Here is a 26,977-nt window from a genome sequence, read left to right on the forward strand (position 1 = left end):
ACAGAGAGGCGTGTAGGACTGGAATCTCTGCATCCTAGGCTCAACTCTGCATTGTCATACTTTTGGTTGTCCAATAAAACCAGCCATATTTCTTGAAAAAAACAAATACATTGCATTAAATGGCAACTGAACTAAGTCATTGACTTATTTTTAAAGGAAAGGGATGAAAAGATTAAAACTCATTTCCCCCTATAAAACTTCTTATGTAAGAGAAATTGCTGCACAAACATAAAACCATAATTTCCTCACAATGAAATTACATTTAAAAAACATTGAATAAGTATACATGGATAAAAAAATGCATCGACGTGTAGATTAAGTGTATATTTGCAAATGAAACACTTGAGAATCATTGCTCCAGCCTTTCAGAAAGAAAGGAGAACAAAGTGATTACTAATGCATTATGAACATTATTAATAGGCTTGTTGTGTTGTCATAATGAAACTGCCATCTCTTGGCATCTTTTAAAGTCTCAATTCCCTTAGTCATTTTCTTTAGCTTGAAAGTGCTCTACAGCAGGTTATTGCTGGAAGCAGTGTCTTTAAATGGAATCTGAATGAAGACAGCTAATTACAGTGAGTCAATAATCTGCTGTTTGGATTCTCTGGCTGCCGTGCTTTGAAAACTAATCATGGTTTCATGAATGGGCAAATCTCAGGTGATCAACATCACCCGCCATCCAACCTGTCAGGTCATTTCACCTTACTTATTCCAGTCAGGAAAGGTTTGACTAGAGATAAATTCCCTTAGGCGAGTGAAGTGCATCCTGTGTTGGCTTCGTGATTGACAGGCTAAGCACAGCCACTAGAAGTAAAGGCTTTCATAGTTCCTAGGGTCCCATGGTCGACAGTAAACTGCTGATGGGAAGGATCTGCCCCAGAAATCAAAGTTGGAGTGAGTCTTACAATCATCAGACCAACATCCTTGGTGAGATCACAAGGGATGGGGAAAGGAGGCCAGTATAGGAAGATACAGAAATGACTCGGAACCTAGAGAATGAGATGTTCCAGCCCCTGGAGAGAGGCATGGAGGTGAGCGAGTCAACGTCTGCATCGAGTAGAAAGGTTGCATCATTTAGTTATTGCACTAGAGGGCACACACGCCAGGGAGGCAGCGTGTAACACCTAAAAGGACGAGCACTGAGAGCAATGAAAAGATATTTCATATCGTTGAAGGAAGTCCTTTATTACCTTAACACTGGATACAGCAAGAGCACATTTTCATCCTCACTGTCCTTTTTTTTTTTTTCCCACTCTGAAGGACCATATGTTTTCTCTTCCTTTGTGAACAGACTTTTTAAATTAAACATCCTTTTCAGTTGCTCATGCTTCAAGACTGAGCCCAAGCATATTCACGGGCATCTACACATGCACACCCACGCTCTCACTCCCACACATATTTGCAAAAAAAATCCACAAAAAAAAAAAAAAAAAATCAAAAATAAAGGAAAACAGCTTACTGACTGTGTGTTCAGAAAGACAAACTGCTTGTGGGGATGTGGGGATGACTGGCCACAAACGTTAACAGAAAAGAAAGAGCCGAATAATATGTCATAGCTTGAGATTGTGTCGCAAATACCCCCGCTGCTCTGCATTTCAATCATCTAATCTCCACTCCCTCCTACACTGCGCTTTAAGGAGATCCTTTATATGCTTTTGTTTGAGAAGCAGATAATTCCTTATAAATCACAATAGCACCGGTTTCACAGCTTAGCGGCATGATTGCTCAAAGCAAATATGTACTGTGTGTAGCAGCACCTAAGGACTGTTAGGATGTACCTCAGATGGCCTTGTTTCACACTGTGTCACAATACAGAGACTTACAGAGGATTCGTGTTCTTATGGAGATTAGAAACTGTATGTTCAATCTGTGTGTCTGCACAATAGTGTTATTCTTCATTTCCTTTAATGCCTTCAGAAGTCAAATATGGGTACACTCTGCTGTATGTCACTTTGTATGAGCTCATCATTGAGTTTTCTGTACCTTAGCATCAACAAGAATATAGTGTGTAATGTGTTCTTTTAAAAATGTTTCTTCTATAGGTTAATTCTCACTCTTTGGGTGTGAATGTGTGGCCTTAAGTTGTTTCTGAGGGACCATATGGCACAAAACCTGATGATATAGGTAAGGAATGTCTTTTTTTCTTCATTAAAAAAAATTCTATTGATTTTTAAATAGAAATTTAAGGTTTGAAGTTACCCCTGAAAGTCCTTGACCTTTCTTTATGAAGGAATCCTCAGGCCTTGGCAGGAGATTCGCTGTTCAGCAGACTTTCAATGTGATAAAAGTGACAGAAACCTCATGGGGATGTGATAAATTTGAGCCTTTAACACCAGATTTGTGGATTTGCTTTGGGAATTCTTCTAACTGTCTTTATCTTCCACCAAGGAGTTAAGCTTAATGTCTGGAAGATTAAACACGGTGTAGTGTTTGCATGGACTTAATAATTCTGCCAAACTGACATAATGACATCAGTCAGGTCCGTGTTTCACCTCTACAATTTTCCCCTCTGCCTGCTTGCAGTTTGTTTTTTCTCTCCCTTCAGTTAAATCCTTATCACAGTGGAGAACACAAACAAATCAAATAGGCTAATAGTGCCTCCCACTCATATAATAAGCTTGCATATTAAACTCTACATATTTACTTTGTCACTGTATTTACAAGGTATTTGCACTTGCACAGTGTGCACACACCTGTTTCTTTACCGGTTAAAAAGGGGATTCACTTCAGTTAAATACTCAATGTTTATATACTACTGATGATCTAAAATCTTAGTGATATTCATAAGCTAATTCATATATAAGCTTGAAAATCAATAGTACATTTTTGGTTATTTTTGGTGTATTTAGTTGTGCTTTTTAATCAGAAGGTGGAGGCTGGTTGGAACAGGATGGAAATACTTTGACCTCAACAATAAACAGTGAATAGACTTTCTGACAGTTTCAACTTAAAAACTGAGAAATTATAACATTGTAAAAGTATAATTCATCTATGTAGATACATGGTCAGAAAGTTAGATTATGCATAAGCTTACCTGGGATCCCGCAGGCATCTCACAAAATAACTTAAGAGACACTAGTCAAACAGCAGGTGCTGTTAGTAGTATGATTACTGTGTTTGGAGGAAGAGGAGGAAGAAGAGGGAAGTTTCAGTGCCTTCCCCTTAGCTGCAGCTTTTCTGGTAATAATAGCTTTGTTGTGTTCTACATGTGTTCTAATGGTGTGAATACTGTTGACTCTAACTATTAATTTGCAGCATTACAACATATTTACTTACTGTATGAATGGTACATATTTTTTCACATTTGCCTACATAACCTAGTTGGCTTGAAGTCAGCTGTGTCATCCTTACATCAAACCCCCTCCCATCCAGGCTAAGTGCTGTGTGAGCCTGTAAAACCTCCTCCCCTGCATTCCACTTCTTCCCTGCTGAAATGGTTGGAGCTGTATTATGTGCTGCTATATCCCCAGACTCTATCATCTTCAGCTTTGCCGTTGCACTCTTAACTCCTCTGTAAAACTGGTTACGGAGAGCTCCAAAGTCCCTTTTCCAACAAGGCTACTCTGCTGAGGCAGCATGAGGCTCCCAGCCACGTTCAAATGTAGTAACTTAACATTTCCTTTAGCTCCTCTACCTATTAGACAGATGCATCACACACTGTCAGTGGCCACAACCATTGTAGCAGTATAGATCAAACTACATCTTTCTAAAACCTGTCATTTGAAAAGCTCATGGGTCAAAGGCTTGGCCCTTATTCAAGTTAAAATCATGCAGGCTGTTTGATACTTATGCTGTTCTCATACAGTCATCAGATCTAAAATACCTGTCTTCTCTTGCCAGGGACAGGTACTCTCACCAATCTCCTGGCTCTGTCATTTGGTGCTTTTCAGTGTCGGAGGTGCTGATACCCTGTGGCCAGCTGCCTCTTACTTAATTTCGCATGATTTTGCAGATTGGTTTGAGTTCTTGAGAAATACTAATTACTGCACCCTTCACCTTCTTCCAAGCTACTTTTTAGTCCTGATAAATTATTGGCCCCTGTTAAAAGCCCACTTCTTTTAGTCACATAGGCATGTGTCTTTCCTGTACTTCTGACACTGATTTTTTCTTCAGCCTGTTGTCAAAGCAATACTAAGGGCAAAATGTCGTCCATGAGGGTTCATCTTCCACTCTTGAAGTATTTGACTCGGTCACACAGAGATCCTAAAAGTGTAACAGCTTGTGAAAATGATGATGATGATGATGATGATGATGGTGATGATGATGATAGTGAATTGGTTTCCAACTGATCATTGCAGATCACACTTGGCTGTTAACGGCTTCAAAATGAAGCATCAGCTGTTAGAGATGATGTCACTACTGTGAAGTGAGTGTCAGTTTGGAAACTCAGTGGAAGCTGCCCTACATTCTTGAAACACACACTTTGGATCTCCTGCATAAGATTTACCACAATCAAAGCATTGCTTTTAAATTTGATGTTTGTGAAGGTTCTTAAAAAATAAATAAAAAAACACAGACAATATTTTGAGGAGCTACGTGACGATTATGCAACTGACACAACTCCTTTGTTCCTCTTTTGTAGATTTATTTCAGCAGTTTGGCATTAGTCTGTGTAAACCCTGTACGGAAGGAAAACGGTACTTAGCTCTTGGGATGTATTTTGATACAACGTAGGTCTAGTTTAAAGAATGCAGAATTTGAAAAGAGTAAACTGGTGCCTGGCTTCATAAGACAATAAATAAAAAAAGAATGGTAATAAAAAGAATATAAAGAATAAAATCAATTTCATGTTGCAATTTTGACAGGATGCGTCGTTTTAGTAAGAGTCATCGTTTTAGTAGAATGCTTGCTCGGATAGGATTAATTCAATACCGCTGCATGATTGCTGTGCTGTATACTGGATATATTAATATGTAATGTATTTGTTTACTTTGAACTGTCTCCTAGATCATATAAACATGGTGTGGAGAAGGTGTGTCACATATAATTATTACAATCTGATGTTGATAAAAGGCTGAAGTGGGTCTGAAAAGATCAAATCGTTAGGTTAAGATATATATGTTTGACCGCAATGAATGAAAGCTTAATAAATCATTTTCTACCTGCAGTAAGTGCCTGACAAGCTCACACTGAATAAAGAAGTTGCTTTACTCTCAGGAATATCTCGAGAAATCCATCATGCATTGTTTCAATTAGTTCCCCCTTCATCCCATGATTCTGCAAGTCTGATATCTTAATGAAAACACTTTTCAGATACACTCTAGATGGTAACTTTCAAATTACTGGGCGTGTTTAGTGGGACAGGGCCCTGTGTTACAGTCAGATAACAGCTATACCTTTTCTTTTTATTGCATTTTTTTAAATCTTTGGTAATTTTATTCTCTACAACATCCAGGCGTACGAACAAATGTTCAATAAATATTCAGATAGTGTATTTTCAATGTAAAATAGGTCAACAACAAGTTGTATATATGTAAATTGTTATGACATACTGACATGTCACAAGACCTTTCAGCTACTCCTGTACTTTCAGGGTTGCCACAGCGGATCATTAATCAGCATGTTGGATTTGGCACAGTTTTATGCCGGATGCACTTTCCTATTTCTACTGGGTTTGGGACTGGTACTTGGCACTGCATGGCTGGGGAAGGGGATGGACGGTTGGCTTGCCCAGGAACACTTTGACATGTTCCATCTAGCTGATCATTAGCAATAACTTGTTCGATTTGCTGTCTAATTAATGTGCATCTAAATGTACTGCTAATTAAAAAAAGAAAGTGTGTAATTGTAATAGAAAGTATGTGAAGTTGACATACTTAGAATTTGACACTTTCATTATTCGCGCCCTGCTCTTTCACCACATGTCAAGGTGTCCCTGGGCAAGACACTGAACCCCCAACAGCCCATCCTCATCTCCATTGGGGAGGGGGGAGGGTTGCATCAGGAAGGGCATTTGGCATAAAAATGTGCCAAATCAACATGCGGACTAACGATCTGTGGCAACCCTGAACTTACAGGATAAGGCTATAGGACAAATGAAGAAAATGTAAAGTGGACATTTTTGTGTGTGTTTATGTGTGTGTGTGTGTGTGTGTGTGTGTGTGTGTGTGTGTGTGTGTGTGCACCCTCTTATGAGGATCCCCCTGCCTTGCTGAGTCTGTGTTCTGACTTTCTGTGGTGATTCTGAAAAATGTAGCCACAATAGGTCAGTAGAGAAATGCTGCCTTACCTTTCCCTCGAAACTACTTTTAAACAAAACCAAATAAATACATGTAATCCACTATAACTGTAGCAGGCTAAGCACACTCATTTGTTTGCTTCATTCTGTTGTACTATTTCGGTATTATTTTGGATCATTTGAATGGCATTTCAAAAAAAAAAAAAAAAAAAAAAAGGCAAAATTGAGGTAAACAGTGTGTACTGTAGTTTGAACAAACCCTCTGTAACACGGTTGGTGTGAACACACCCTCAGTGTTTGCGTTTTACAGCCAGGGTGCCACGTACAGTATATGAGCAGGAAGAGAAAGGCAGGTGTGATGAAAAGAGGGAGGGCTGGTGGTCGTGGGGGCTGATCAGGAAATGGTGTAGGGAAATCTAATTTATTTTTCATACGCTGCTGAGATGGAATGTCATATATCACGCTATGCAGCAATTTTGTGCCACTCTCAGGCTCACAAAAGATGAAAGAATTGCGATCAAAGATACAGAGAGAGAAGTCAGCTGCTGGGATCCATCTCCACTGAGAACAATATAAACTCTGTTGAAATAGTCATCCAGTATACTGTCACTGTTGGTTTGCAGCATAGGACAACTAACTTCAAACATCTAAGACAACAGGCAACTGTAGTATTTGTTTGTCATGAATAAACATGTGGAGGTGACAGTAATTCTGAATCCACACTAACTTTTTAAAATTGCAAATTCTCCCACTCAAGTGTGAATGTCATTAAATTGTGTACAGTGGTTGTAAGAGTTGATCAGTGTGCCAGATCCATCCTTTTGGCATTAATTACAGTTAATAATCTCCCTAAAACATGTTTTTCTAGTGTGTGGTGTCTAAACTAACAGGAGCAACATTTTGGAATGACATAGCAATAGCAACTAATTGGATGATAGACGAAGAAAGACTTACATTATTTAGGACTTTAAAAACCAAGTATAGGACTTTGAGTTGGCTTAAGGCTCATTAGTCTTGACTTGGGACCTGACTCTCCATTTTATAGCCGAGACTTGAAACTTGATAATGACCTACTCCAGAGTTAGTGGTCTGATCCTCATTGCCTCCTGCTCGCACATGTAAGTGTCCTTAAACACATCATATCATAAACTATGTGAAAGTGTCAAACTACAATTTCCTTCTAGGGATCCGTAAAGTATTATTATTATTGCTTCTGAGCTTCTGGAGCAAGTACCAACTATCCCATATCTATGGTGTTGATAACAACAGATATGTAGCAGACACTAAATGGTGTGGTAGTATCTTAGGCAGGAATATTGTAAACACAAATTACTTAACCAGCAACCCTCATAGTCAAAGAAGATACTTCTCAAGTGAAGTAAACAATCAGTAGAACTCAACATTTAGCATGTCCCCTTGTCTGGAACTATATGTATCTGTAGTTATAGTCATTGCTCTAAGTGCAATACACTGAATCACAATGTAGTGTTAGAGCTGAACGAGTGTGTGAAACCCCAAAAGCAATTAAACCATTATTGCTCTGCGTACGCTAGGGGTATATAAAGTAGTGTTCATGTATATCGGCAAACATCAATTAACCCAAAAGATGCAGAAACTCGTGGGGATTTTGTGCAATCAGCAATGTACCTCCGCCGGTATAGTAACTGCTGTTCCATGTAAGCTTCAGCTCGGAAGCACTCACAGTGTAACTTAATTCAAATACCAATCTTTTGAAATATGCCCAGCACCAGCACTAATACTTGATATCAAATGGGGACATCTTGGTACATCTCAGGACAATGAAGTTGCACCTATAACACTAAACACAGGTACTGATCAATGCAGCGATGTGTTTTAAGAAACCGTGTACTTTAGAGAAGCTGTAAACCTCAAAGTGGCTCCTCCTATGGTGTTACAATGTTTTCCTGGAATGGCACTGAAATGACATGTATTCCGGCATTTATATTTCCTGAATTCACCCGTGGGGACTTAAAAAGTGGGTATATATCAGAGATCTAAATCATTAAAACAAGGATGTAACAAAATCAAAATGTAAATTTAGTATCAGACTATTCACATGAAGCTGAAGATATTTGCTTTTCCTTTGGTCTACTTCATTGGATCTGTCTGTACCTAGCTTACATTAGCTGAAGAAATGTGGTGACAGTGATTATGACAGAAACTCTCTCAGAAAAGTCATTTTCTGCCTCATCAGAGTTCCATCAACCACACAGACATTGTGTCTATCCCAAGCCAAATCACCTCTTAGACATAATCTATTGTTGTTTTTACATTAGTCACTAAACCTGATGCTTTTGAAATTAACCAGAAGCTTTCAAAGCCATGAGATTATTATGGAACTGGCTTTAAATGTTAATAGATAGATAGGCCCCATAGTCTTTATCTCTCTCTGGTGTCCTTTAATTGTTCTACTGTAGTTTTTTTTTCCCTTCCTTTTTACCCTTAACTCCTATAAAACCCCTGAAAGGATCATATCCATTACAGTGCGTCTTCCTCTTGACGGTACAAATGTACACTTTCTGTAAGAGTGCATCATGCAGGCTCCAACTCAATATGGACAAAATCTAGAAAAGCATCCATCATGCATATTAAAACACAGAACAAGTCCCAAGCTTCTCCTCTTTCAATTACTCTTTGATATATTTCTCTCATTCAGACAGCTTGCTGCTGATTGGCTGCACCATCTTTTCTAGCTTTTTTCTTCTCTCTGCTGTAAGGTTAGAGAATTTCCACCGTCTTGTTACACACCAAAGATCAACCAATTACAGTATCTATTTCAGGCTTAGAGGGTGTTTCCACTTCACTGCCGCCATAGACTATTTTCTGATCTGTACCATGTTCCGCTTTATAATTTCTAGAGGAGATATGGAGCTCCATATAGATATTTGGAGCATATTCACTGTTAAAATGTCCTCTTTAGCAGACCATTTTTTCTCCGATATTGCATTTTTTGCTAACATAAGTTGCTTGTTGGGGTGTGTTATTATCTTTAAAGGAGAGACATTGATTTGCTTTGGAAGCAATCGAAAACTTACCCCACTTGCAGATACTGCATCGTTGAACATTTTAAAAATCAGTACTTGATTAATTGACTAAGTGATTTTTTTTTTTTCAAAGATCTAATTATTGAGATACAACTCTCAGCAAACCCACACAGCACTTGTCTTTTGGACTATGAAGATGACTACAAACAAAATTGCTGAAAACTGTGAGTGAGTGCTTCTCTCTCACTACTATATTATTTGAAGTTGTGCTGCAGCCTTCAGCATTACCCATGCAAAGTGCTACAAAATAAGTCTTTAAGCCTCTGCAAGACCGAAAAGAATCACATGGACTGTAAGACAGTGGGTGTGGCTTGCACTGAGGTTTCTTCAATGCGACTTTAATATCTGGAGGTGCTAAAATCATGCAGTTATTTTGTGAATACTCCTAAACAGCAGTTCTTTGTGTATTGAGATATTTTATGTTGCAAGTTGACATGAATGCACTGATAATTATCATTCTTACAATTAAAGAGAATAACAACAAATATCTGCTCCTGGTTGAATTGCTTATTACTTGGAACTACTTTGTGTTGTTTTTGATAATTTAACATAATAATTAATAACGTTTAGTCAAAAGCAAAGTACTCCACAATTAAGCCCGTCAATTTAGGATTGCATTGCAATCTAGGCCACCTCTGGCGCTTCTTAGCGTTGCACACAATGCATCTTTCCTGAGAATGGAGAGCATTGATCTGCAATAAATCGGTGCAAGTTTTCTATCCCCACCCAATTTGGTGTGACAAACCCACTAGAGCTGAACTAATGCTGTTAAAAAGCTGCACCAGCTGCCGTCTGCTTTTATCTGCTTTTGTTTTGCTTGCTTGCTGCTCCTGCAGCAGGGAAGAGAAAATGTGAATGCAGAGCTGAGTCAAAAAGCAGCAGAACACAACCTTACCAAGAAAGCACTTGTGTGTCTCTTTTATGATGCCATTTTTTTAAAAACTCACCTGTAAGAGCAAATCAATTTTTTGTGTACTTTTGTGTAGTGAAGTTAACATCTGTTTTATTTTACATCTTTTTCCTCACCTGTCTCCCTCCTGCGATTAGCTGTTTCACTTTCATTACAACATCAAGGGGAAAGCTTTTGTGGACAAGCACGAGTAAAGGAATCTGCTAGTTGAACTTGTTACATTGCCTTCCATTGCATCATGACATTAGCATTATTATCATGCCTCAGAAATGTTTTTAGAAGAATTCATCAGTACAAGGTTTTCTGTTATCATACAGATATTATGTGTTATTCACAAGTATTGAGTAGGATCCTGAACACTTGAAAAGCCTGTGATTGAAGTAATAGACGGAGAAAAAGAAAGGGATGATAAAAGAAAGAAGAGCTGGGTTTTAATTATTTAAAATGGCTCAGATTTGAAGCTACAGTAATAGAAGCTTCTTATTACATGTGGACAATCAACGTTGTCATTGCACTTCCTTCCACTTTAGGATGTTAAGCCATTTAAACCCGGCATCAACATGCAATCTGCCTCATGTGGCTGCTTCATCTAGACAAGGAAGAACATGTTATTTCAAAGTGTAAATGCAGGCAGAAAAGGTGCGAGATGGAAAGATGAAACATTGGTTGTTTGGGTCGTTTGTGCTGATTTTACTAGGATTTATTTCTTCTTGGTAGTAGAAGCATATTATAGTCTAGTTCATTATAAAATCCATGTACTTTACTTAATGTCTAAAACTCTAAAATCTCTGGGGTCATAAAACAAAAGGAACGTTGGAATAGAATGTTTTTTGTTTTTGCTACGAATTTCCCGAAACTTGAACATTGAAAAATATTTAGTAGTTGTTTAGATTGAAAGCATTAAATGTTACAAAACCTTTGAGTAAGACGACAGGCCAATAACTATAACTCCAATTTAAATATATTTTCAAAGACCAGACCAGCATTGTTATAATTGGGACAGTTTAGGTTTCAGGGTTTTTTCCAGGAGGCCGGGTTTTTAACTCACCAGTGAAATATATTTGGTTATAGTTTGATGTTAGTTTATATTTTAAATTCTAATTGGTTCAACTCAACTTAAAGAGGCCGTCTCTTGAGTTTCGTGATCTGATGCAATATGTAGCGTATACATCTGTATAGTTGTCAATATGTCAAAGGTCATGTTATACTTCTGGCCATTCAAAACAATGGGAGCTCTGGGGAGGGCCTTATAGACACAGGAACTGAAACACTCCATTTCAGTAACTTGGCCAGATGAACTGTTTCATATTAAGTCTGAATAAGATAAATAAGCACTTTTTTGGGAATAAAAATCATACAGGCCTATTTCAGCAAAGCCTTTAATGATTTTCATGTCTTAATGCATATTATGGCCTCTTTAGATATTTTAAATATATTAGGTGGCATAAAGATTGTTTCTTAACAAATATTCGGGGAGGTTCTTGCATTCTGGCTAAATAACTACTGGCCTGGTAAAAAAAATCACCCCAAAAAACCCCAGACAGTGGTAAGCACTTCTGCCTCACACTGAGACGTTTTGGGGTTTGAAACTGCCAGCCAGATGGGACTTTTGTCTGTAGAGTTTGGATGTTCTTCCTGGTCTGTCTAGTTTTTCTCTGTGGTTTCCTCATCTTAGAGACCTGCAGGGTAATTGGCAAATGTAAAATTAACCATAGGTGTGAATGTGAGTGTAAAATGTCTGTCTCTATGTTCCAGGATTATGGTTGAATCAGAGGTCACTCAATGACAGCTAGGATGGGTTTCAGGCCTTGGCAAACTTAGCACATGAGAAGTGCAGTCGAGCAGCCATCCCTGTTGTTTTTTTATGTGTGTTAACCAGTCCTGATAACTATAGTCAGCAAACAAGCAAAACTACTGGCAAAAAGACAGAAGCACTTTGACAGTTATGCAGCTTAAGCTGCTGTTTTAGTAATTTTCTGAGCTTGGTTATTTATTAAATCTTCACCTATGTGTGCACTAAGCCACTTGCTTAGTCAATGTTATCCAGAGTTTTCTGCAACTGGCCCCCGGTCAAGACCTCTTCTGAACAAAAATCATATCTTTAAAACACAAGGCAAAGAAACTGCTGGGTTACTGCCATTATTGGCCCTAAAGCATCTGCTTTGTGTCTGTTGCTGTGGGAAACAACATATACAATTAGAGAAACAGAAACACAGTGCATAATGATTTATCTATGTTTAGTTTCCACTGCCTCAAGCAAAATCTGTCAGGACTACACAAAGGTTTTCTCAACAGGACGCAGACAGATTTTCGGAGCAAAATATTGTTGTGAAGAGAGAGATCCGAATCTTTAAGTATAGAAACGTCAAATTTACAACAGACTTATTATACACTGTGGACTTATGATACATCGTAACATTGCAGGCATTGGCCTTACAATATTCTATTTGTTTCCCAAAGACTAAACATTTTAAATGTCAGACAAATTAACAGGTAGAGACCAAAACAGCTTAACCTTTTGTATTTCATCCAGAAGTGGAGTGAGTGCAAAGTATAGGATTTTCAAAGTACAGTGCATTAGAGATGTCCTTCTGAAGATCTCACCTTGTCAAAGGAAGCAGTGAGCAGCCAGCGAGGATCAATAAATAGATTGTAGGAGTCTTGCAGACCGACTGGCTGAGTTTGACAGTACACGCATTTCGTTCTCTCACACTCCTCTTGACAGTTGTTTCAATCAATGGACTCCAGTGACTGGGTGTTTCTGGTCAGCACAGCCATCCCAGTGACCACAGAGCCTATCACATTGCTGTGTGCATTGCCCGCACTGCAGCAATGATCCTAAAATAGAATTTTTATGTCTGACATTGTATGAAACTGAATCAATGACATAGAGCCACGGGCCAAACACTGTCCTATATTGTTGCTCAAAAGTTTGATTGGTTTGTAGAAGCAACATATGATGATAAACAGCATCTACATTTCCAATCAATATACCTTCTGTGTAATTGGGTACATTTTCTGCCATATTAACTTATATATTGGAAGCAACTTTTTAGCTTTTTGCATTTTATAAAGGTTTTTGTAAACAACCTCTAAATGTTAAGAGAGATAGAACTCTATAATACCACTGTACTGTATCACAAGTGTAGTTGTGTAGTTCCACAAACATCCAGCAGAGTAGTGCAAATAAACAGATTGTGTTTTACATGTGAAATAGGTCTGTGAAAGATCAATTCAGTTAAGACTAAAGATTGTAATAGCCCAGACCAGTGAAATCTGCATCAAGAAAAACTCAGTTCCAAGAAAGCACAACACCAAGTTGTAAAGTACTAACATTCACAACATTTGGTATAAGGCCGAGCTAGTCTCACATCCATGTTCATCTTTAGCTGATCTGAAAACACCCACAGAAAGACTAACAGACAGGCAATTTCCAAGTAATGCAGCAAAAAAGAAAAAAAGAAAAAGACAAACTAATTGCCATCCTGTTGTTGCTGTTTCCAGTATCACCAGTGTGTGATGGAAGCCCACCGAGATCACAGGAAGGCACTCCTCAACTGCTGAGCTTCTTGAGTGGCCCCAACATGCTTTAAAAAGATTCTCTGTGCTCTACAAACTACACGCTGCCTTTGTTCTACAAGTATCTGTTGATGGGAGATCTTTTTTCTTGTCTTTGGGCCCGTAGTATGACAAAAAGGCGGCAGCAGCAGCGGCAGCAGCGTCTGCTCTGTGACAGGGATGTTTACTGTACAGAATATGCAGCAAAGTGCATCTCACATCAAAGGGAAGGTTCAGTATCTCTGCATCACTGCCTGCTTTAATCATACATCACTCTGAGTTCTCTTTTGAATCAGAATTTGGAAACTCATTAAAATGCACCCTTATCAGGCTTTGGAAGCAAACCACGCATTGAGTAGGAAACAAAAGATAATCCTATTATTGGAACCGGAATATTGGCTGACTGAGTCACATGCAGATTATTTTTGATTTGAATCTTCCCTAGTAGCTCATCTTCAAACAAATTGGAAATCCACTGTGTTCTATGCATGGAAATCTCACATCAGACATGTTTCTGTTGGACAAAAAGGGTCCCTGACAGCTTAGAGATTTGTTTTGTGTTTATACTTCCTTCCCATTGTGTCCACTTGTCCTGGGTAAAGTTGGGCACAAACGCTTGCACCTCCTTATTTTGGGGTAATGGGACCTGTTAAAATTGTTCATTAAAAAAAACAAAAAACATTTTCTTCAACATAATATTTAATGCACAATAAACTACAGTCATAAAAATTTATTTATTACATTTGAATTAATTAGTTTTAATAAATTAATTAACTTTTGCAGTAATGTAAATTTCAAATATTTACTTTTTTATATACACCCTTTGCCCATTTTACTATATGTTACTATAAAAGAACATTTGTATTAGCTAATTGTGCCATTTCATAATATTAGTTTTAGGTCATAGTTTGCATCCCTTTGTAGTGAAACTGCATGTAGGGTAATAAAAATGTACGCCAACATATTAATAATAAACATTCAGCAAGACGTTGCCTCCTCCTTGATAAGTTAAGTACAAATCAACTTAATGAAATTCTGATAAAGGAACATTTGTATTAGCTAATTGTGCGTTCATATTATTGAAAAAAAAAATCTGTTTTACACATTTTGGCATTTCAAAACATGGGGGTGCAAACTTATGCACCCAACTGTGTATTTATTGTTAATGACTTCTTCTAAGCCACTTTGTGAACACGCACACACTCTGTATATGTGACGCCCTATTTAAAGCTAGTTGTATCTCATTTATGACACTTCAGCTGTTTAACACCTGCTGTATGAATTATATAAAATCAGCCCATATGGACTTGAACACGCACATTTTGCTCCTGTGAGCGTTCGCACAGCAAATGGAAACCAATCACCCAGCATCCTGTTTGACACCGCCTCTGTTAGCTCTGTTAGCTTTTTGAGGACAGACCCAGGTCAATTTTACATTTGCCAAAAATTGTTGGGGTTTGGGGTGAGTTTTATATTTTTAATGCTGCGTGAAGTTTAAATTACAGCGGCCTGTGCTACTTCCTCTAACCATCATTTCGCTTGTGATTGTCTACATCAGAGTTATTCAACCAAAGATCTAGAAGGTCCAGTTGCTTGATGTCCTTTCCAGTCAAGGTCTAAACTATTACCAGTAAAAACTTTTCTACTGCTTTCAGCAAAATGGATAATCGGATTTCCAGAAGATCCTGCCAACTATGGTTGGAAGGAAAAAAAAAACATAACAACAAAACAATCATCCATACAAAGCATCAGACCGAGAGCTTGCAGCTGTTGCAAAGGAGCATGACATCATGACATCATGGCATCTTGCTCATCTTCAGTCTACTCACTTCTTGTTTGCTGACTTGCAGGTCGACATCTGCATAGGTGCTTGAATACTGTAAGCCACATAACACCACGTTAAAGCCACGTTAAAGCCACGACCTAAGACAAAAAATTGCTGGATAACTACCTGGAGTTGAAATTTCTTTTAGTTAAATTTAAATTATATATATATCCCTCTGATTCAGGAAGATTACTTTACATTCACCATAAGCTTCTTTACCTGCAGAAATCTTGCTTCAAAGACTTAATTGAGCACAATAATATGGAAGATGTTCTGGAAAACTATCTAGATCTGTAGACTTAGTCAAAGAGAAATACCATTATTATTGATGGAGTGGCTGAAAAAAGGTGAAGTGAGCCATGGTGAGTCATTGAAGCAAAGTTTAACCAGCTACATGTTGATAAATTAGAACTTGATCCCAAATTGATTGAAACTGAAATCCATCACAAGGAAAAATTTGAAGAGCAAAGCAACAGGCCACAATCAATCATGTTGAAGCCTTTCAGAATTGACGACAAGGAGGAAATTCTCTGAAGAGGGAAAAAAAGGGAAAGCAAAAGTAATTTCCGACACCAAAAATTATAACCTTGTGAAAGCACAATTCACGGGAGAGCTGCTGTACTGGATTGTTTTAGATTGAATAGCTATGGCTAATAAAGTGGCCAGTAAGACTATAATGAACAATATGATCCTGAAGTAAATGTATTAACTGTTACTTAAAGGGCAGCGTCACCCATTTTAACTTGCTTTCTATGTATGGCTTTAGTTTAGGGTGTAAATCTACATTAATATTTTTAAATTTCCCATGACTTCCCTATTTTAAAAAATTTCTCTGCTTCTAGCAGAAAAACTCCTCCAGATGACATCACCTGAAGGAGTTTTTCATCATTAGCAGTTCAGATGATATCTTCTACCATGATTGTAAACTCCGTAGTATGAGCAACAAGATGACATAATCTGAACTGAAGGTTCCTACAAGCGATATTATCTGGAAGCGTTTTTCAGCTGCAAGTAGAGAAATATTTTAATGTAGGGGAATCATAGGGCACATTTATGGCATTCAGTTACATATACTGTACTACTCAAAGTAGAACCAAAAAGAAGCAAGTTCTGTATCAGTGAAGGCATCATTTAATCATACCCTGAGGTTTTTGTTACATATTTCAGATACTGTATTTAAGTCCTCGTTCAGACTTACTTTTTTCTTACTTTTTTAAATGAAATTCTCATGTTGATAATACTAGACACCACTATCTTTATCTTCCTTTTTTCTAAAACCATCCATTGCTAGCATCTCCTCAAATACTGCGGTGGACAGGTCTGGCATGCCAAAGTAAATATGGCCAAAAGCTCATTATTGTTAGGGAGCTTGAAAAAGAAGCTCATGATATTTGGTTCATGATGTGTAGTTGGTTATTTTTATATTTCAGTTTATTTTTTCTTTTTTGTCTTTGAATACTTTGGACTATTATACTGCAGATATCATGCTCAAGCTTTTTTGTTTCGTTTTATTGTTGTGTTTTTCTAAATGATGAATATTTGTATTTTCTTTTCACTGAAACATTCATTGAAAGTTGTTTGCAAGTCAGTGTTTCAGAAGGTTTTGACCTCTTCAGCCCAAGGCCATCAATCAATTAAAATCTTTAATTGTGATTAATTGCAGACTGTTTGTAGTTAATCACAATTAATCACAAATTAATCACACATGTTTTACCTGCTCATAACTTGCTAGTTTTAACAATATTATCAACATGGCAATGGACACATGGTTCTGATGGTACTGAAATTAATCATTATCACTATCACTATATGGAGTGGGGCTGGTTGAGTGTGGACCCTGCTAATAGATTCTATTAGACATTGCTCTGTTATTAGGTTACGTGACAAATCAGACTAAATGGTTAGCACCACATACAGACACCTGTTGTTTTAGCATATTCATAGCAATTAGTGATTGGAAAAAAAATCACTGTGACTAACACAAATGTGTTATCACCATGGGTAGAGCTGATATTACCATTTTATGTTTCTGGTTGTTTGACCGGTATTTTAATGAACTACTGTTTTTAGGCTTTTTACTCAGTTAAGTTGTATTTGCAACAATACTGTAGAATTATCCACCTAAGGGTCTCACCTTAACTGGGATATGCATAAATGCTGCTTCTGTCAAGCTCTGCACAGGATAAGCAACAGATCACTGTAACAGGACCTGCATTAATGTATTATTATCATGTTAACTTTGACAGCCACATTTAGTCTGTGTTTTTGTGGCTTTTTTCCACTTTTATGCTTTTTTTAATGTGAAAATTAATATGTAAAAAAAAAATTAATATAATGTAGGTATCCGCAAGCATACATATCTTTACCTCATTTAACACTACCTGAAAATTCTGTCTGCCGTGCTTCCACTTCAAACCATGACAAAAAAGTCACTTTGCATTCCATCTCAACACGTCACAGTTTCACTGATAGCTAAAGAGCTAATGAAGTGAAGCCTGCAAGCTCACTCAGGCAGTCAGCTCACACAAAATCCTCATTCCACATCTAGCCAAGTCATGTTTTTACATTTTGGCATTTCACCAGAGCTGACTGACTTAATGTGCTTTGTAGGTTATGGGGCCCAAATCTACTTTGAGCTCAAACTCAACATTAAGATCTAAATGGTAATGGAAATTCACTCAAGGCAAATTTATTTTTGAGGAATTATTTTTAAGCCACTCATAATGTTCTAGCTTTTTTGGTGATATCTATTTTACTGAAAAAAAAAAAAAAATGAATCAATCACCTTACGATTGTTAAACTAACAATAATTCTTCAGTCTGGGCTGATTGTTTAACCATTTCCATTTATTTTTCTTCCTGTTGCTACAACAACTTAAATCACCCATGTGACGCTCTCTCTTTTTCTTTGACTTTTCATGATCAAATTATGTTTTAATAGAAGCTTCAGTGCTTTTTACAACAGCTTCCTGTATGTTCCTGTCTCTCTTTATCTATCTCTTAAACTCAAATTTTATGTTTATATGTCTGCTAGCTCTCTGCTATTTGTTTGGGGGGTGACTGGAGCTGGTAATCAGTTTTCGACTGGCAGCCCGAAAAAGAAGTTAAGGCAGCGAGCAGCTGCCAGCCATCATGTGTGTAGGATTGTCTATGCTAGGGCATCTGTCAAGTGTGTGTACATCTGAATGTCATCGCAGATAGTTGTCTTTAAGCGGATCGCATGAGAAAGTGAAATGAAATTGAATTTTGAGGCTGTCAACCAGCGCGCTTTCAGCAGCCTGTCGAAATCTTATCACAGATGGTTTGATCAGACAGTTTACACAGATCAGCCACAGCATTATTACCACCTGAGGGTTTTAATGTTTTGCTGGGGCTCAGCATGGGTACTCTGCCTGCTCTGCAGCTATGACACCTGTCAATCATGCCCAGCATTGCATTTTCCTATGCTGACCCCTGTCACTACATTAACACTACTAGGTGGTATTAATGTTGTGGCTGATCAGTGTATCAGGGGTTTCTGCATTCTGAAATGCAAATTTTAGAAAGCTTCCACCCACAGTGTAAGACAGCCTCCAGGCTTTTGCATACAGTGTGTGTATGAGTGGCTTTGCCTCTGGGCCTGTGCTGTACGTTGGAGCCGTAACAAGGGTGATGGATGGAGCTTGTTACTCACACATAATTTGCATCACACATAATTTGCAACAAAGCTGCCTTGGTAACCATCATAAAATGCATCTTTTTCTCCTTTTTCACGAGGAGAAACAGATCACAGTCTGTCAGAACCCATCTAAAGGTATATCTCCTTTCTTTCCTCTTTAGCCTCTTGGGCATGGTGGTGGGGGGAAAGCGATTGGTCTTTGACTCTACCGATCCACTTTTTCCAGTGCTCTCTCTTCTCCAATCGACCCTCCTCCGCACAGTGATCCACTTTTCCTTCCGAATGTTCCCGGGCTATACGTCTTTCTCTGCTCCCTCTGTACTGTATCTCCCTCTTTCCCTTCGCTCTCCCTTTCCAATGTGATGTCTTCGTGTTGCAGTGCACCTTCAGGCTGTGTGTAGGATGGTGTTGTGGGCTGGCATCTGGCAGCCTCTGATAAGAGAGCAAGTGAGCTGGTGTTATTCCTTCTGAGATGTTTTAATTATTAGTAATTTTTTTTTTTGGTTATCCAGGGAGGTTCTTTACTACATATAAAGGACTGCGTACCAAGGACGTAGAACTAAATTACTATACAATAAACTACAAAGTCAATAGTGACCATATGTGCGTGAGTAAAAATGCACTTTTAATGGTAGACGTTGTTATTATTTATTCTACCGTAACATCTTCCTCACATGCTGCACCAAATTTTAAAGCTGCAGTAACTGATTCGTCGCTATGTGGCTAACACATCCAGCGGACACTGAGCAACATTTCTTTTCACATTCGCATACATTTTTAATAGTCACTCTTTTATAGCTTTGATTTTGGAAATGAGGATATTTCAGCAGACATAGCTAGTTGCAAAAGAACAATTAAATAAATAATGTTGATTACTGCATCTTTAAAGGGAAAAAAACATGAATGAATAAATCCTTTATATTATACAGCAACTTTAATTCACATGATCAGTCATCAGCTTTAAGATTGCCATATTTATCAGCAAATGTCTCAGAGGTGAAACAAATACATTGCTAGACTTTATTGTTACAAAGACATTGACTTTGATGGTGTCCTTGTAGAATCGAGATCTTTGAGATTCTATTTCTCCTGACAATTTACGTCCAGTTGAAAGGCGCTCTGGGCAGAGCCTGGTCTTCCCTTGCTGAATATGAATAGATAATCTCAGCCAAAGGCTGCAGTTTATCACAAATGAAATCTCTTTCCAGGAAGTTTTAGAATTAATTGCTCAGTAGATAAACGCTTCAACATCTGTATATTAATTTGACTCCTAGGCCTACTTTGTTAAATGGGAAACATGCCTGTTCTAAATGGAAATATCTTCAGTATTACACTTTTTGACTGTCTTACAGTAATTCAGTGTTTGAACTGGAGGTTTGGAGCCAAAGTCATTTGTGATTCTGTAATTAATTGGAAGTATGATTCCAGGGAAAGATCCAAATACACCTTATTGCAAAAATATTACTCAAGGACACAAGGACATGTGAGGTACTATAGGCCACAGATTGTCTGTGGCTTTGCGAGCGGTGGAATCGAAAACTAAATTGAATGGATACCTCTGCTCTGTGACCACATCTAGTGTATACAGCATAGCATTTTATCGGCTTGTCGGAAATAAAAGTCTGTGGTTGCTGGTTTGTGTCAAGTTCGGTGCTAATGTGTTTAAAAAGCTCTTTCTGTTAAATTGTGATTTTAAATTGAAAACCAGTAATTACACAGTAACAATATCAATGACTGAAAAGGGGAAAAACACTGAATAAATCTTGGACACATGTATACAAAAACGCCAAGTTCTTATCAATAAGTAATATGAGACTCTATAATCAAGCTGCATAATAGCTTTAAGATATAACCCAAAACACAATTCTCCATTGTATACAATTTTGCAGAACGATGTGATGTTTTCTCTATTGTTAGACTTTTGCACTTCCAATTCATTTTCAGTTAAATCACCATAAAATGGACTATGACCTCCCTAAACATCCAGGATCTGTATCCATTTCTCCTCCTCAGGGCTTCTCTGTTTTGGAATCTTGATTCTGCAGTTAGACATGAGATCAAACACATCACGGAGCGCACAAGAGCACATACACAATTCCTGACCCAGCGTATCTCACCCTTTGCTCCATCTCACGCTTGAAAGGTTCAGAGGCTCTGGCCGGAAAGTTCAGCAGTCAGGAGTGAAGTGATGTGCCAGGCAGGGAGCCAACCAAATATTAAATGAATAAGCGGCAAAAGTGAGATGCTTTGGCTGGATAAAGAGAGCGAAAGCATAAGGCGTAGGCAATGACTTGTCAATTACCCATTTATGGGTGATATAGTGCAGAACCAGTGGCTTGCCTGAAGAGGTGTGTGGGGTGTTACTGGAAGTATGTATGTGGTTAAACTCGGTTTGTGTGGGAGCTGTCTGTAACCGTAAAGCAAACTGACTCATTCCTACATATTTCTTCATCATACACTACATTCGCCAAACCATATGTAGGTTACATATCAGACGCTTTAAAGTCATTCTGTGACACTTTGAGCTGTGGCATAATAAACTATATATGTAATGGCCTGAAAGCTCTTTCAGAAATTCACGAAACCTCATCAGAACACAGAAATCATTTTAGCAGCTCTGTATGAATTGTGGGACCTCACAAGGAGCTCAGCTTACTATGAAGATCACAGTCCGTCTGAAACACCCTAAAACTTCTGCAAAGCTTTTTTTTTTTTGTGCTGGGAATCGTTTTTTGGAAACTTAGCTAATTTTGTAAACTATAAAGACCAAAAACGTCATGCAGAAACTTTGCTTTGATGAAATCAGCTAATTTCATTTTATTATCAAGGCTGTAGACTTAACACTGTATTCACACATACATTTACCCAGTGTGAAAGCAATGCAAACAGCTTCATTGCTAGGGCAGCATCGGTTCAATGGTAAATGGTCCACTGTTTTAATTATAAGTGACACAACCAAATAGATGGAAGGTAAGTATATACATTTGTGTAAAAAGGATATAGGTGTGTGTTTGAAGCTTCTTAAACACCAAAATGCAGCATTGTCATTTGTAATACTCACAGACAAGGTTTTATAACTCTGTAAACTCATTCTGGTGGCAAAATTTAAAATTAGATTAACCTAAAATTACTGATCCCAATTCACCTGAAAGGGCTTTCTGGCTCATTCTGTACAACTGGGACACATAAAGAGGCCTCCTTGTGTCCTGGCCAACAGGTGGTACTTTAACTTACTGTGCATTCTGCATTTCTAAACAAAGGGAAAGTTGAAGATTTACTACTACTACTACTACTACTACTACTACTACTACTACTACTACTGCAGATGTACATTACACTCTGTAAACAGAGCAGCCTTTGCTTACTATTTTCACTCTACATTTTACAGGTGAGAAAATGTCAGACAGAGCATATAAAAAGCCCTGGCATTGTTAGTACATACACTGATTTGCTAAGGAAAAAAGGACCCCCCCCCCACTCCACTCCCCCCAAAAATGTAATGGGAGAAACCAATTGGTTTGTTTTGGTGGTGACAATTTAAATGTTAAAAGCAGTTAAACAGCTTACAAAAGTAATTCCCCAGCACATGAATATGCATGATTAGTCAATGGAGCATCTTCCTTGATGACATTATGTTGAAGAAACATTTGGACCTGACCCATTAGATTAGATGTTTATCAAGCTTGTCCCATGAAATTATTCTAACACATTGATGAAATACAGCAACCTGGATAAATGTCCTGCTTCATGAATGTCTATGCCCGTAGCTCTGGTGACCCCAAACAGTTCCTGTGATATAATGCAGTACCTCATTCTAATGGATAAGAAGGTTTTTTCATACAGATTTCATGCAGTTATTTTAAATTAGATGTGAACAATGTATAAAAATATGTAATATTACAGCACCGGCTTTAATCAAGATTGTACTTTTTGTTGTGGAAACTCAAATTTCCAACTTATCAAATTCAGAAGTTTACGATTTTGTGGCCCCTAGATATCTGGGAAACAGGGGCACTTGCTCACTTTGCCCAGTTGATAGTCTAACTCTTTTTTTTCACCATCCCATCACTGCTTACTTGTAACAATAGACAAACAAAGATAAATTGCTGTATGATTATGTTTGGAATATATAGCTTTTGTTGAGAACAGTAATACCTCAGCCTCTGCAACAGTTACACAGTAGTATGTCCTGAGACAGTAGGAGTTGCAACAATCATTTTTCTTTGCCTTTTCTGTAACTGCTGTTAGTACCATGTGTTCACAGCCACTTCAGTGCTATAATTTGATATCAGTCTGCAATCATTAACACCTGGTAACAGTGAAGTTGCAGCATTTAGTGGAATGATCTGACTGATTAAAGCATGTCAAACTCTAGTTTGACCGCACTGAAATGTCAGTGGTCATCAATGATTTCAAATATAATTCCAACTAATTACATTCCTGTGGTAGAGTAAAATCAAATGGTCTGTCAATGTGCAACAATCTCCAGATGGTTTCAGCAACCTACATCATGATAGTGGTTGAAACGAAAGTAAAACCCTGTCACAGTCTGATTTTCCGTCTGAAGAATCCATGTCTTAATCACGCTTCTGGCACATCTTTACTGCACAATATCCCTGACGGTTTTGTGCAACCTGCTCCACTCAGATGATTCAGCTTACCTCCACTGGAACATTTCCTACTCAGTATGAATTAAGTTCAGACGTCCCAGACGGCAAAGCACATTCCAATGTTGTCATGATTAAGATTTATCTTACTTTATGTTTAACCCTAGATTTTGCGAACTCGTGTATCTTAATTTGTTCATGTTTAACTTTTTAATATTTTTAGGAAACATGCCCATTTTCTTTTCAAAGTCACAAGCAGTCCATGTCCTTTTGCTAGGAAATTGATGACACATTGGAGATATTTAAGAAAAATTGCTGCGTTCAGGGACATAATTTAATGAGTTAAATGTTATACCAGACAAAACAGAGATAAATAGACACAATCCAATATGACAAAGGTTAATTAGGTTGGCATTAGTAAAAACAATAACAAAACAAAACAAAAAAAAAGGATAATTAAATTCATCAATTAATTTGATCCTGTTTTGGGTTACCGAGACATCCCTCTGCACCGAAACTAATTATTGTGCAAAGGAGACTTTTAGCAATTACCAAGTGTGGTTTGATTAAACAGCGTGTGTGACAATATGTGTTTGCTGTTGGATGTTAGAGGCAAGTGTGCAATTAGCACAAGAAAGAGGGTGTATTGTCTCAATATGTCTGACCTTTTCCCAACATGATAGCTTGTTAAAGAAACAGCTGTGTCTTTTATGAATGGGAATATCACAGGGTTTTTGCCTAAAAAGTGTTAATCATTAATTCACACATCATTTTTAATTGTCCTTCACGATTGTCGTGATACTAAAAAGATCCTGACACAGCAGTCTGTGCAGGTGGGTGCGCAGATGAGTGATTATTTTAAAAAAATGCGAAAAGGTCTGTTCGCTTACCATGAATTGTAATATATAGAAATTCAAACATCTTTACGGTTGTAATTTAAAAAAATATTAATAAAATAAAATAAAATGTGCACAAAAAACAATTAGGTAAGTCACCATATTTTTCAATAGGCACTCCTTTGAAATATAACTCCTATCTACATACAAATGAAATGTGTATATTTACTTAGGGTTTGATGCATTTGAGTATATTATTATCTCTGTAATGATTATTTGTTTTAGAAAATTATACAAAAACACTTTCTACCAGTTGTCCGAGTTTAAAATGTCTTACGGTTAAAGGTTATTTTGTGTCAGTTGCTTGTACATCCATGGTTACATAGCAAAAAGGGGTTTTTTATTCATAGATTGCATAAAATTACATACAACATACAACATACTTTCAGTGGTGCTAATTTGCCAAAGTCTAAACAAATGCAGGATTGCACTAGAAACACTGCCCCACGATAGTGTCCCTCAACCAACAAGTCAAGTTGCACCCAACATGCAGGACCTTTTAGACTCACGGGTGAATCAGTTCATCAACCTGCTCCTTTCAGTTGTGCCAGGTGTAATGACATTTGTGCCACAGTAGAAAAGAAAATTAAGAAAGTTTTATACTGAGACTGTAACTAAAAGTTTTGTTTTTTAGGAAAAGATGCTTTCACAAAGAATATTACTGTGGCCTCCGTTTCATTAAGTTCTTTTTGTCCGAGTACAGACACATGACAACTGCAACTTGCACAGCCCTGCTCAGCCATGTCATGGATCTGGCAATTGGGATGCAGAGGCTGTAAGATGGTCAAAGACAACATATATTTAGCCGAAAACTCAGGTCTGATTTTACAGCATTTGATAGTCTGAAAAAACAAGAGTATTTTCTGAGGTTTTCTTTGCTACTTAAACAGTTTGGACATTTTGGCTTTTTCAGTGAAATTACATCAAACACAAATGATTTCGTTTACAATGACACATCTGAAGGAATACAGAGCAAACAAAGACAAATAGAAAAAAACTGCAACCGTCACCCACCCACAGCTAATAATGTGTTCTGTGCTGAATAGCTGGCAGCCTCAATTACACTATACAAACATTAAACTGTCTGTATATGACAAGTGAGGTGACTAGAGACTTGTACATTTCTGCACTGTAAATTCCTGCTTTGGAGGCGTCCTTTAATGCTATTGTTTGATTTTCCTCTGGTAAGAAACATATAGGTGTATCCTGGATTATTTTTCCACACAACAATAATATTTTCAGCTTTGTCTCCGAAAACCATATGTTTTCTGACACTTCTGTGTTGGTGAAGCCAAGGGCCGTAGGCAGGAAATAATAATAACAAGCGAATCAAAGTCCTACAATAGGCAGGCTGACAGCCTAAAATTTCCTGTCAAAATACTAAGTATATGTCCTCAAACTAATCTCGCAACTGCTGTTGCTATGGAGAAGGCGGCAATGTGAAGCAGTAATCAAAATGCTTAAAATGTCTAAATGGAAACAAAAATGTTTTGTCTGATTTCTACAAAGTGTAAACTGTGCAAAGAGTAAAGCCATGTGATTCTGCATTTAATGCTGAAAAGCAACAATTTGTCCCTTTGACTATTTATGTGTTTTCTAACTTAACTGGTTGGGCCATGATTCAGATAGGAGAGCTTCATGTTGTCCTTGAATCCCTGGAAGTCCTCCAACACTTAGTCACCTCATAGTTTCCACAGTATGGAACAGCATTGGTTTAAGTACAAATTCTGATCACTAGAAGTGTGTCGTGCCAGATGTAGTTTACTACCACGGGTCTTGGGTCTGTGAACCAATATTCCTAATATTTCCAATTTCTCTTATGTCACACTGTAGAAAGATACCATACTTTGTGGAGGGAGGGTTAGTGGCTTTTGAAACTGACCTACTCTCTGTGTGGTCCCTAAGCATCTCACAGAGACATGAAGTGAACCATGGCAGAGAAAAAAAAATGAGGGAAAGCTGTCAGCTCAGAGTGTAGGGACATATCGAGTGAGTGAAACCTTTGCAGCTCACATTTACTGTGTGTGCGTGTGCATGAGGGTGTGTGTATGTGTGTGTCTGTTCAAAATGATCCATTCAGTTCACCGAAAAATGTGTGCATCTAATGAAAGCAACTCTCATGCACAACACTGGTTATGAGTTGTTATTGCAGCCCAAGTTAAAGTTCGGTAAGCTGCCTACTACCTACCAGTAATGTGGTCAATTAGCAAAAGCTAGAGCTTTTAAAGGATGTAGCAAATATGAAAAGAGCAAGACTGGATGAGGTTTAGATTGGTGGTAA

At 37.8% G+C, this 26,977-nt stretch overlaps 1 protein-coding gene across 3 annotated transcripts in view; it reads left to right on the forward strand.

Moving 5' to 3' along the window:
- The window catches only part of LOC137101787 (leucine-rich repeat and fibronectin type-III domain-containing protein 2), a 140,544-nt gene that overhangs the window by 94,170 nt on the left and 19,397 nt on the right, over positions 1 to 26,977 (forward strand). For 2 of the 3 annotated variants that reach the window (XM_067480613.1, XM_067480614.1), the window contains exon 4: positions 2,043 to 2,124. The exons of the other annotated variant lie outside the window; for it this stretch is intronic. The gene's annotated coding sequence lies outside the window, so the exon portion shown is untranslated. The remainder of the gene's footprint in view (positions 1 to 2,042; positions 2,125 to 26,977) is intronic. 3 annotated transcript variants of the gene reach the window in all.

Source organism: Channa argus, chromosome 16 (genome assembly GCF_033026475.1).
Source record: "Channa argus isolate prfri chromosome 16, Channa argus male v1.0, whole genome shotgun sequence".
NCBI classification, from domain to species: Eukaryota; Metazoa; Chordata; class Actinopteri; order Anabantiformes; family Channidae; genus Channa; species Channa argus.